At 46.5% G+C, this 13,361-nt stretch overlaps 2 non-coding genes across 2 annotated transcripts; both read left to right on the forward strand.

Annotated features, from left to right (window-relative positions):
* The first annotated feature begins 4,171 nt into the window (after nucleotides 1-4,171).
* On the forward strand, nucleotides 4,172-4,243 carry TRNAC-GCA (transfer RNA cysteine (anticodon GCA)). The gene has a single exon. It is a non-coding gene; the product is annotated as a tRNA-Cys (tRNA).
* Nucleotides 4,244-10,892: 6,649 nt separating this feature from the next.
* On the forward strand, nucleotides 10,893-10,964 carry TRNAC-GCA (transfer RNA cysteine (anticodon GCA)). Its single transcript has one exon. It is a non-coding gene; the product is annotated as a tRNA-Cys (tRNA).
* Nucleotides 10,965-13,361: the final 2,397 nt, after the last annotated feature.

Below are 13,361 nucleotides of genomic sequence, written 5' to 3' on the forward strand. Positions count from 1 at the left end.
CCCATACGTACGGCACCACTGCATGTTGGCTGCAGTTTGTCACCATTTGCAGTATTTAACAACGGCAGTACTGACTTGATGTATGTTATTCTTGTATCATCAGCCCTGAAGAGTCGTGTTGACTCAACTGTACACGACGAAACACGTGTCGGCTTTTCATTACATCTCTTGAGTCTGGAGAGAATAAATCATCTTCTTGCTGTATCAAGAACACACCAAAGATTCTGCTTCTGTTTCCTTATATATGTTTCAGTCATTGCACTGTTTGTGATACTTTGTTGTAGTAGCGAGAGCACACTTGTATATACATTGTTTAGTCCCTTGACTTTTTAGACGGTTAAGGGTGTTTTTCCGCCTGCTCTTTACGCACTACATGTCTGATTGTCAATCAATACCCTGTAACGTATATCCTAGGCAGTGCGCCAGAGTAATCTGATTTTCTAAAAACCCCACTGAAGTGTTTCTGCAGTCATGTTGCTGATGTTCAGTGAGGCTGCCATCTAAGGCCACACCATCAACTGAGCCATCCTCAAGATTCTGAGTCAGCAGGTCTGGGAGAGGGCCACTCTCTTCCTCCTGCCCCTCATCTGTAGCCATGAGCAAGCCCATGTCTCTCCTGTCAACATATGCTTTCAGCCTGTTAACATGGAGCACCCTGTGGGGGCTCCTGGGAGTTCCTAGGACCACCAAGTAGGTAACCTCTCCCTTTTTCTCAAGGATGGTATGGGGTCCAGACCATTTGTCTTGGTGTGCTGCTGGGGCCACTGGCTCCAACACCCATACTTTCTGTCCAGGATGGTACTCAGTCAAGACAGCCTTTTGGTCATGCCAGGCTTTCTGTAATTCCTGGCTAGCCTCAAGGTTTTTGGATGCCTTCTCCATATACTCAGCCATCCTGGAGCGGAGACCAAGTACATAGTCTACTATGTCTTGCTTGGGCTTTTTGAGAGGTAACTCCCATCCTTCCCTCACCAGACATAGGGGTCCTCTTACAGGGTGCCCAAACAACAATTCAAAGGGGCTGAAGCCAACCCCCTTTTGTGGGACCTCTCTGTAAGCAAACAGAAGGCAGGGCAGAAGGATATCCCATCTTCGCCTGAGCTTTTCAGGTAATCCTTTGATCATGCCCTTCAGGGTCTTGTTAAATCTTTCAACAAGCCCATTGCATTGTGGATGATAGGGAGTGGTGAACTTGTAGTTGACACCACATTCCTTCCACATAGCTGTCAAGTATCCTGGCATGAAGTTTGCACCTTTATCAGATACTACCTCCTTAGGAAATCCCACTCTGGAGAAAACTCCAAGTAAGGCCCTGGCCACAACAGGAGCTGTTGTGGTCCTAAGTGGAATTGCCTCTGGGTACCTGGTGGCATTGTCCACCACCACCAGTATGAATCTGTGCCCAGATGCTGTAGGGGGATCCATTGGTCCAACAATGTCAATCCCTACCCTTTCAAAGGGTACCCCCACCACAGGTAGAGGTATCAGGGGGGCCTTTGTGGTACCACCTGCTTTGCCACTTGCTTGGCAGGTTACACAGGAGCGACAAAACTCCTTTGTATCTTCTGACATATGAGGCCAGTGAAAGTGACAGACACGTCTGTCCCATGTTTTGTTCTGGCCTAGGTGTCCTGCTAAGGGAATATCGTGTGCCAAGGTAAGAAGGAAGCCCCTAAATTGCAGAGGTATGATCAACCTCCTGGTTGCACCAGGCTTGGGGTCTCTATCCTCTGAATAAAGGAGCCCATCATCCCAATAAACTTTATGGGTACCTTGAGCATTCCCAGCAGCCTCAGCAGCAGCCTGCTGTCTGAGGGGTTCAAGAGAAGGACAGGATAACTGAGCCTGCCCCAAATCTGCCCTAGAAGGTCCCCCTGTCCCCAGAAACTCAACCTGATCAGGTTCAAGCTCTATAGGGACAGTTCCTTCAGGGGTCTCAAGATCATCTTCCTATGAAGGCTGATCCTCACTTGTAGGCATTTGGGAAGGCACAGCCTTTACCCTCCTGTTCCTTGTATTGGAAGGTACTTGGTCCATTGTTCCAGGATCGAAGACCTGAGGTTCAGAGAGGCACTTTTTGGCCTGTGACCTGGTCACAGCAAGGCATGTGATGATATCCCTAACATCTCTGCATGAGTCCTGTACTCAACTGCTGACCATAGAGAGCTCTCCAGGTCATTGCCCAACAAACATTCTACTGGGAGATCAGCACTAACCACAACTCTTTTTAGGCCAGTTACCCCTCCCCAGGAAATGTTAACAATTGCCACACTATGGGTAGTAGTGACATTGCTGGCATTGGTCACCAGGTAATTATCACCTGGTATGTACTGTCCAGGATCCACAAAGCTAGGCGTCACCATAGTGACACTGGCACATGTGTCCCTGTATGCTTGAGCCACTTTTTCATTAATCAAAGGTGTCTGTCTGTACTTGCCCAAATTATTGGGACTGACAGTAGGGGAAAAATCAATTTACCCATCACAGATCAGAACAGCCTGTGTAGGAGTTCTGACTAGGCCAGAATCTCCATCAGTTCCCAAGGTAATACCCACTACCCCCTTAGTCTGTGGACCAACACTGCCAACTGTACTAGTGGGTGCAGGTGCCTTAGGGGCTGCAGTGTTAGGGGCTCCACCCTTTTTACAATCACTTGTCCAGTGAGTGGTGTTTTTGCAAAAGCTACACCAGGGTTTTCTTTGACCTTCTTTCTTCTTCTTCTTGGAAGTTTGGGACCCACCCTCAGTATTAGTTTGGGGCCCTGTTGAAGACTTCTGGACTTTAGCTTTCTGCTCCCCACCCTTCTGGTCTGTTTTCTTTTGGTCACCACCCTGGTTCGGGTTCTGGTTCTTTTGCTTAACTCTGGTTATAACCCATTTGTCTGCCCTCTTTACCAATTCTTGGGGAGAGGTTAGATCTGAGTCAACCAAATGTTTTTCTGATGTATTAAATGGAAGGTATTCGAAAGGGGTGTTTGGGTGTACCTTCCACATTTTCAAGGTTGTACTTTCTGGCACAACTTAGTATGATCCTCACACTCTTTCATGATGTACTGATATTTTGTCATTCTGATTTTACTGAAAAGCTGGGGATATAGCTCAGTGGTAGAGCATTTGACTGCAGATCAAGAGGTCCCTGGTTCAAAACTGGGTGTCCCCTCACCCTATTTTGATTCTGTTGTTTGTAATTTGGACTTTTCATCAATTCCATTTGGATCATCTTTGACAGAGTCAGTGTTCCCTTGGATATTGCACTTTAATAGCATTTCAGTGTTTCCTGCTCAAAGCCTGTGAGTAAATGCAGTTTTTAACACTCGGCTTGGTATTCCCTTTGGGAAATTTCTGAAACATCATTGATCAATTTTGGAATTCGGCTCTTCCTTTCACAGCACTAAACAAAGGGAATGGACAATGAAACCAATTGACAACTTTGTTATACTGTTTGGTGCTTTCTTGTATTGCACTGAAGAAATGTCGTATAAAACTTGGCAGCGAAGCAGTCAATATATTTCTTATTTCACCTGAGTCTTCAGTCTTACATATATTCCACCTCTTCTCTGTGCATGCAAAGTATGTGTTTGTTTGAAGCACTTCATTTTTGTGCAACGTAGGAACTATTTAATTTCTCCTTAAAAGCTCTGCCCACGTGCAAGATGTACGAACTATCATTGCAGTTGCAAGAAGGCTGGTCTGAAGAATCGGGCCATTTGCAAACGCATGATTGCTTTTTCTGATGTATTAAATGGAAAGTATTCGAAAGGGGTGTTTGGGTGTACCTTCCAAATACCGAATTGTAGTGGTACGTAGAAATGTTTTTCCAACATAATTTGGCCCAAAACAATCATACTTCATCACCATCTCCGTGATTGTGGTAACCAATCCTCAAATGATAAGGTGTCCCGTAAAAACCTCTTCCCCTTTAAGAATGTTTCAAAACAATCATTATATGTAGAGGCATTGGTCCTATGTACCACTGCCTATTCAAATAAAATAACAATGAAACAAATAAATCTGTTTTTTAAATGATCCAGTTTTCCTTTAATAAATAATATTAAGGACTACTTTTCCTGTTCCACAGTTTCAAGGTTGTACTTTCTGGCACAACTTAGTATTATCCTCACACTCTTTCATGATGTACTGATATTTTGTCATTCTGATTTTACTGAAAAGCTGGGGATATAGCTCAGTGGTAGAGCATTTGACTGCAGATCAAGAGGTCCCTGGTTCAAATCCGGGTGTCCCCTCATCCTATTTTGATTCTGTTGTTTGTATTTTGGATTTTTCATCAATTTCATTTGGATCATCTTTGACAGAGTCAGTGCTCCCTTGGATATTGCACTTTAATAGCATGTCAGTGTTTCCTGCTCAAAACCTGTGAGTAAATGCAGTTTTTAACACTCGGCTTGTTATTCCCTTTGGGAAATTTCTGAAACATCATTGATCAATTTTGGAATTCGCCTCTTCCTTTCACACCACTAAACAAAGGGAATGGACTATGAAACCAATTGACAACTTTGTTATACTGTTTGGTGCTTTCTTGTATTGCACTGAAGAAATGGCGTATAAACCTTGGCTGCGAAGCAGTCAATCTATTTCTCATTTCACCTGTGTCTTCAGTCTTACATATATTCCACCTCTTCTCTGTGTATGCAAAGTATGTGTTTGTTTGAAGCACTTAATTTTGTGCAACGTAGGAACTATTTAATTTCTCCTTAAAAGCTCTGCCTACGTGCAAGATGTACGAACTATCATTGCAGTTGCAAGAAGGCTGGTCTGAAGAATCAGGCCGTTTGCAAACGCAAAATGGCTTTTTCTGATGTATTAAATGGAAGGTATTCGAAAGGGGTGTTTGGGTGTACCTTCCAAATACCGAATTGTAGTGGTACGTAGAAATGTTTTTCCAACATAATTTGGCCCAAAACAATCATAGTTCATCACCATCTCAGTGATTCTATGGCAGGACCGGAGGCTTCGGATTATGCTTTTTCTTCCTTCGCTTATTTATTATCATTACAAACACAGCAGCCTTAGAAAAGCTTCAACAAATGCACATGATGCAGAAAAAACGAAGAAGCATCCAGAATAAACATGAAAATGCCAAACGACAAACTACAACTCCCATGAGTCCTTTAACACAGTCCATAATGTAGTCCTTCCACCATATCCATAGAAGGTAGATAACCAGTCCCTTTTCCATCTTCCTCCTCGTTCTTCGCTGCTCACGCAGCCAGTTAAGCGCTTGATTATTATTTCCTTGGTTGTTGTAACAAGATCTTGTTCTCGCGGTCTGTTTAGGGGATGGGGGGACGGGGGCTCAAGGGGCTTGGTTTTCCTTTTCAGAGCCCTCAGTCGTGGGAGTGTTTTCGCTCCTTACGCGACTTTTTCCCCGATTTCAGCACGGTGTGTAAACAACCCGCTAGAGGGCACCCACATGTCTCGTTGCTCCTCAGCGCGCTCTCCTCACTCTGAGGAGCCGCGCTGGGGAAACGGTCTGTGCTGGAGTCTTGCCCTCGCTGCCCCACAAAACGCCCGGTTCCCGGGTCTGTATTTGGCCCTGATTTGAATTCTTACGCCCTGTGGGGTCTGTATTTGCGTCTCGGACCGCGTGAATCGCCGAGAGGCTGACTTGCATCTTTCTACTTTTGGTGTGTGGTACAACGCGCGGTGGGGCGGCAGGACCCGGTCCTGTGAGGAGGGTCAGCGCGTTGGGGGTTGGTGCAGCCCTGATAGCCAGTGTTTTGGCCCAAAAGCCTATTGCAGTCCCTGTGGTCTGCCCATACGTGATACTGACACCCTCTTGTGGGGGTTGTGGTTAGGTGAGCACTTGGGTTCCATTCCTCCCTGCCCAGTTATGGATAACCAGGATGGTTATTATGAGGAGGAGTCATACTCTTATTTAAATGACGAGGAGTTTTATCAGGCGGTAGATAGCTCAATCTACCGTTGCGTGACTGAAGTGATGGGGCCCATGGAGGACCGCCTTTCGGTGCGCATTGTGGAGGAATGCGCAAAACTGGCGCAGGCCCAATCTGGGGTACCTACTGGTCTCCCGGGCCCATCTGGTGAAGGCCCGTCTGCCCCGAAGAGGCCCTGCAGGGAGGGGGCGCAGGATGGGGGGCAGGGGGCGGACAGAGGCGCCTTTGAGCATCTCAGGGACGCTTTTTTGGCCAAGGCAACTGATGTCCCCCCCGCGCCGCTTCCTGCGCCTCAGCCCTCGGTGGCCTCAGGGACAGCACCTCCGTCCCCGGGTTTAGACTCACCGGACACGGATTACGATGATGAGGAATCGGTGCGCTCTTGGCGCCCCTCGGGCTCGGCCGCGGAGTTGCCTCGGGACGGTTCAGGCATGCTGGACCCGGATGAGATTATGCATCCGCGGTCCGCGGCCTGGACGCCGGGGGACACAGTGGCTAAGTTCGCGGCGAGCCGCCTGCGTAAGCCGTTGGAGAAGGAGGCTAGGGGATGCCTGTGAGGGGAGTGCCCGAGGCCCACGCTGGAAGGTAAGGTGGCCTTGACACCCGAGTTAGATACAAAAATGGCCACCTTCCGTGCGAAATTTATGAAGGACCCGCGCAAGGGCATTGACCGCTCTTGGCGGTCATGTCAAGACAAGTTGTTGGACGCGGTTGGGCCCGCCACTAAGATCCTCGATATGGCTGAGGAGGCGAAGGCCACGGGGGCCGTTATTTTGCCAGAGGTCTTGTCGAACTGGGCGCAACGAGTAATAATATTCTTGGGTAATGCCAATTGTGCCCTGTCGACGGAACGCAGAAGGTCGCTACTAATCAAGCTGGACCCTAAGTTGGGGGACTTAGCGTCCTCGGAAGCGGGCGCGGTTGCCCAAGGTGGTCTCTTTGGAGAACCATTTATTAAAGAACTTGGGAAGTTTGTGTCCACCTTTACATCATTGGACAAAGCCCAATCCAGCATTAAACGCGTTTTCCAACAGCGTTTCTCCCAAGGGGCCGGTCGTGGTAGGGGCCGCTCGACCGGCCGGGGCGGACAGAATGCCAGCAATAGAGGGCAAGGCTCCGGAAGAGGCCAGTATCAAACCTCAGCCAACTTCACCAATTTTTACCCCACAAGAGGTCAACGCTTCGGCGGTCGGGGTTTCCGGAAGAATTCTGGATCCAGCAATTCCAACGGTGAGTGTTATACCTGCAGAACAGGTGCTTATTGGGGGTCGGCTGGCAGCCTTTTACGAGGAATGGGCGTCGCTTACCTCAGACGCTTGGGTCTTGCAAACCGTACGCGACTTTCACATAGAGTTTTACGACCAACCCGTTCAGGTGGAATCCCCACGCCCCATGGTTTTTTCAGGGTCCGACGCGCAGTTGATAGACGAGGAGGTCTCCGACTTGCTTCGCAAAGGGGCCATTCGTCAATCAACGCACCACCCATCTGGTTTCCTCAGCAATGTGTTCCTAGTGGACAAGACGGATGGGGGCAAACGTCCGGTCATCAATCTCAAAGAGTTCAATGGGTGGTTGGTTTACCGGCATTTCAAGATGGAGGGGATTCACCTCCTGAGGGACGTGCTCCTCCCCCGGGATTGGATGGTACGTCTGGACCTCAAGGACGCTTACCTGGTGGTCCCTATTCACCCCCCTCACCGTCGTTTCCTACAATTTTGCTGGAACGACAGAGTGTTCGAGTTCACCGCCCTGCCATGCTGTCTTTCCTCCGCCCCGTGGTGCTTCACGAAGGTGTTGCACCCGGTGGTGGAATTCCTGAGGGGCCGAGGTATTCGGATGATTGTCTATTTGGACGACATTCTCCTGATGGCCCAGTGTCCGATAACCTTAGGCTCTCAACTCCAACAGGCGGTCTCGCTTTTTCAGAGGCTGGGGTTTGTCATCAACAGCGCCAAATCGGTTCTGGGCCCGTGTCAAAAACTTACCTTTCTGGGGTTTGTCATAGACTCAGTCGAGGCCTCGCTCAGCCTTCCCTCGTGGAAGATGGCCAAGATCCAGCACACGTTGAGGCAGACGATTGCGAAAGACCGGACTTCCCTCAGACAAGTGGCCAGAGTGGTCGGCCTCTTGTCATCCTCCATCCAAGCGATAGTTCCGGGGCCGTTGCATTACCGAGCACTCCAGCGGCTCAAGGCCCAGCATCTTCGGAGGGGCATGTCGTACGATCAGATGGTACCCCTCTCGACGGAGGTCAAGGAAGAGATGTCCTGGTGGCTGTCACACATGGACGCATGGAATGGTCGGGCAATCTTCGGGTCGGTCCAAGATCTCATCATAGAATCCGACGCCAGCAGGTCCGGTTGGGGTGCCCGATGCGGAGAGTTCTCCACGGGCGGCGCTTGGTCCTCCGAGGAGCAGCAGTTGCACATCAACTGTTTGGAGCTTCTGGCGGGCTCTTTTGCAGTGTGCTGCTGGACCAAGGATGCAGCGAAGTCCTGTGTACTCTTAAAGATGGACAACGTATCCGCAGTTCGCTATGTCAATCACATGGGGGGGCCCCGTTCTCGGGCTCTGGCGGTTTAGCGAAGACTTCTGGGACTACTGCCTACAGCATCACATATCAGTGACGGCAGAGTACTTACCGGGTCAAGCCAATCAGGTGGCAGATTGGCATTCCAGGTATCTTCGAGATTCCAGTCAGTGGAGGTTGGACACTCGAGTATTTCAGTGGCTGAACGAGCGGTGGGGTCCATTCTCGGTGGACCTGTTTGAGTCTCTGTTGGGTCATCAGCTACCACGGTTCTTCAGTTGGAAACCGGATCCCCTGGCGGAGGCCACGGACGCATTTCTACAGGACTGGAGTCAGGAGAGTCCTTTTGCGTTTCCTCCTTTCTCGATGGTGGTGCAGACGGCGGCTCAAGTTCGCCGCCAGGGGGTGGAGATGGTGTTGGTAACGCCGCTCTGGAGGTCTCAAGTCTGGTTTCCAGTTCTTCTGGAACTTTCTTGGGATTCTCATATCCTACTCCCCCGATTTCCTCATCTCCTTCTCAGTCCGGATCAGGAGCCGCAACCTCTCATCGTTCAAGGTTCTCTCCGCCTCATGGCATGGAGGCTTTCCAGCTACGTTGGTCGCTCCCGGCCTTTCGAAGTCAGCTGAGGGCCTGCTCTCCAAAGCCTGGGAAAACAGTACGGCGAAGCGATACAAATCCGCTTGGACTAAGTGGATGCGTTGGTGTCTTCGAAGGGACTTGGATCCCCTGGTTAGAGGTGTCGTTCCCATTTTGAATTTTTTGGCCGAGTTGGCGTCCAGGGGCCTTGCTTATCGCACGATTAATGCTATGCGTTCGGCGATTTCAGCGGGTCATCATCAGGTAGAAGGAGCACTGGTAGGATCGCATCCTTTTGTTTGTCGGCTCTTGCGAGGTATTCGTCTCTCGTTGCCTCCAGCGCCGCGGTATTTGGTCCTTTGGGACGTCAATGTGGTTTTGAACCTCTTCTTGTCCTGGCAACCTAATGCGTATTTGTCGCTGAAGGAACTTTCGGCCAAATTGGCTATGCTTTTGTGTCTAGTGTCTTGCCGAAGAGTGTCGGATGTCCGTGCGTTGAACGTGTCAGCACAAGTTTTTTGCCTGGAAGGGGTTTCTTTTACGGTGGGACGCCGCACAAAAACAGCATCACAGGTTATTTCATACCCGGCCTTTGTGGACGTTCCCAAGTTGTGTGTCATTCAGTGTTTGAAGGCTTACGAAGACATGACTTTAGATCTTCGTCCCCCGGGTGAACAACAACTGCTAATTGCCTTGCGGAAACCACACAAAGCTGTCTCCTCCCCCACTATTGCTAGGTGGGTGCGATGGGTCATGCAAGAAGCAGGCATTGACACTAAACTCTTTGGAGCTCACTCTGCCAGGGGAGCCATGGCTTCTAAGGCGTTCTCTGTGGGAGCTCATTTGGAGGACTTAATGCGAGCAGCGGATTGGTCCTCAGATTCCACGTTCAAGAGGTTTTATTTTAAACCAGTATTGGATCTCGCTCAGTTGGTGGTGAGTAAGCTTTAAACTAGCATATTCCAAAGCCTCCGGTCCTGCCATAGAATCGAAATTTGCCTAGCTATAGTAACGGTAAGTTTCAATTCCATTAAGGACACGGAGGCGAGGATTATCCCACCCAGGAGTTCGCTGATTAAGAACCCACCCGTATGGCAGTAAGTAACTTGTTTTACATTCTGTTAGGATTTCATGACAGTTTGTTGTTGTTCCTCTGAATGGCTGAAAGTAAGTGGGGTTGTTGTACAACGCTTACGCTGTTGTGTTTTTCTGCTAGGAAATGACGGTTCCAAACAAGACCAATGAGATGGGAGCGTAATTTGCACGAAAAGAAAAGAAAGGTGGAGAAGGGACTGGTTATCTACCTTCTATGCATATGGTGGAAGGACTCCATTATGGACTGTGTTAAAGGACTCATGGGAGTTGAAGTTTGTCGTTTGGCATTTTCATGTTTATTCTGGATGCTTCTTCGTTTTTTCTGCATCATGTGCATTTGTTGAAGCTTTTCTAAGGCTGCTGTGTTTGTAATAATAATAAATAAGCGAAGGAAGAAAAAGCATAATCCGCGTCTCCGTGTCCTTAATAGAATTGAAACTTACCGTTACGATAGCTAGGCAAATTTCGATTGTGGTAACCAATCCTCAAATGATAAGGTGTCCCGTAAAAACCTCTTCCCCTTTAAGAATGTTTCAAAACAATCATTGTATGTAAAGGCATTGGTCCTATGTACCACTGCCTATTCAAATAAAATAACAATGAAATAAATAAATCTGTTTTTTAAATGATCCAGTTTTCCTTTAATAAATAATATTAAGGACTACTTCTCCTGTTCCACAGTTTCAAGGTTGTACTTTCTGGCACAACTTAGTATGATCCTCACACTCTTTCATGATGTACTGATATTTTGTCATTCTGAGTTTTACTGAAAAGCTGGGGATATAGCTCAGTGGTAGAGCATTTGATTGCAGATCAAGAGGTCCCTGGTTCAAATCCGGGTGTCCCCTCACTCTATTTTGATTCTGTTGTTTGTAATTGGGACTTTTCATCAATTCCATTTGGATCATCTTTGACAGAGTCAGTGTTCCCTTGGATATTGCACTTTAATAGCAATACAGTATTTGCTCCTCAAAACCTGTGAGTAAATGCAGTTTTTAACACTCGGCTTGGTATTCCCTTTGGGAAATTTCTGAAACATCACTGATCAATTTTGGAATTCGGCTCTTCCTTTCACAGCACTAAACAAAGGGAATGGACAATGAAACCAATTGACAACTTTGTTATACTGTTTGGTGCTTTCTTGTATTGCACTGAAGAAAGGGCGTATAAAACTTGGCAGCGAAGCAGTCAATCTATTTCTCATTTCACCTGTGTCTTCAGTCTTACATATATTCCACCTCTTCTCTGTGCATACAAAGTATGTGTTTGTTTGAAGCACTTAATTTTGTGCAACGTAGGAACTATTTAATTTCTCCTTAAAAGCTCTGCCTACGTGCAAGATGTACGAGCTCTCATTGCAGTTGCAAGAAGGCTGGTCTGAAGAATCAGGCCATTTGCAAACGCAAAATGGCTTTTTCTGAGGCTTTTTCTGATGTATTAAATCGAAGGTACTTGAAAGGGCTGTTTTGGTTTACCTTCCAAATACCGAATTGTAGTGGTATGTAGGAATGTTTTTCCACCGTAATTTGGCCCAAAACAATCATACTTCATCACCATCTCAGTGATTGTGGTAACCAATCATCAAATGATAAGGTATCCCATAAAATCCTCTTCCCCTTTGAGAATGTTTCAAAACAAACATTTTAAGTGCAGGCATTGGTCCTATGTACCACTGCCTATTCAAATAAAATACCAATCAAACAAATACATCTTTTTTTTTAAATGATCCAGTTTTCCTTTAATATATAATATTAAGAACTACTTCTCCTGTTCCACACTTTCAAGGTTGTACTTTCCGGTACAACATAGCATGATCCTCTCACTCTTTCATGATGTAATGATATTTTGTCATTCTGATTTTACTGCAAAGCTGGGGTTATAGCTCAGTGATAGAGCATTTGACTGCAGATCAAGAGGTCCCTGGTTCAAATCCGGGTGTCCCCTCAGTCTATTTTAATTTTGTAGTTGGGACTTTTCATGAATTCCATTCGGATCGTCTTTGACAGAGTCAGTGTTCCCTTGGATATTGCACTTTTATAGCATTTCAGTGTTTCCTGCTCAAAACCTGTGAGTAAATGCATTTTTTACACTGGGCTTCGTATTCCCTTTGGGAACTTTCTGAAACATCATTGATCTATTTTGGCATTCAGCTCTTCCTTTCACAGCACCAAACATAGGGAATGGACTATGAAACCAATTGACAACTTTGTTATACTGTTTGGTTCTTTCTTGTATTGCACTGAAGAAATGGCGTAGAATACTGGGCAGCGAAGCAGTCAATCTATTTCTCATTTCACCAGTGTCTTCAGTCTTACATATATTCCACATCTTCTCTGTGCATGCAAAGTATGTGTTTGTTTGAAGCACTTCATTTTTGTGCAACATAGGAACTATTTAATTTCTCCTTAAAAGCTCTGCCTACGTGCAAGATGTACAAACTATCATTGCAGTTGCAAGAAGGCTGGTCTGAAGAATCAGGCCATTTGCAAACGCAAAATGGCTTTTTCTGATGTATTAAATGGAAGGTATTCGAAAGGGGTGTTTGGGTGTACCTTCCAAATACCGAATTTTAGTGGTACGTAGAAATGTTTTTCCACCATAATTTGGCCCAAAAAAATTATACTTCATCACCATCTCAGTGATTGTGGTAACCAATCCTCAAATGATAAGGTGTCCCGTAAAAACCTCTTCCCCTTTAAGAAAAATTTCAAAACAATCATTGTATGTAGAGGCATTGGTCCTATGAACCACAGCCTATTCAAATAAAATAACAATGAAACAAATAAATCTGTTTTTTAAATGATCCAGTTTTCCTTTAATAAATAATATTAAGGACTACTTCTCCTGTTCCACAGTTTCAAGGTTGTACTTTCCGGCACAACTTAGTATGATCCTCTCACTCTTCCATGATGTAGTGGTATTTTGTCATTGTGATTTTATTGAAAAGCTGGGGATATAGCTCAGTGGTAGAGCATTGGACTGCACATCAAGAGGTCCATGGTTCAAATCTGTGTGTCCCCTCACCCTATTTTGATTCTGTTGTTTGTAATTGGGACTTTTCATCAATTCCATTTGGATAATCTTTGACAGAGTCAGTGTTCCCTTGGATATTGCACTTTAATAGCATTACAGTGTTTGCTCCTCAAAACCTGTGATTAAATGCAGTTTTTAACACACTTGGTATTCCCTTTGGGAAATTTCTGAAACATCATTGATCGATTTTGGAATTTGGCTCTTCCTTTCAC

Source organism: Lissotriton helveticus, chromosome 1_2 (genome assembly GCF_964261635.1).
Source record: "Lissotriton helveticus chromosome 1_2, aLisHel1.1, whole genome shotgun sequence".
Classification (NCBI taxonomy): Eukaryota; Metazoa; Chordata; class Amphibia; order Caudata; family Salamandridae; genus Lissotriton; species Lissotriton helveticus.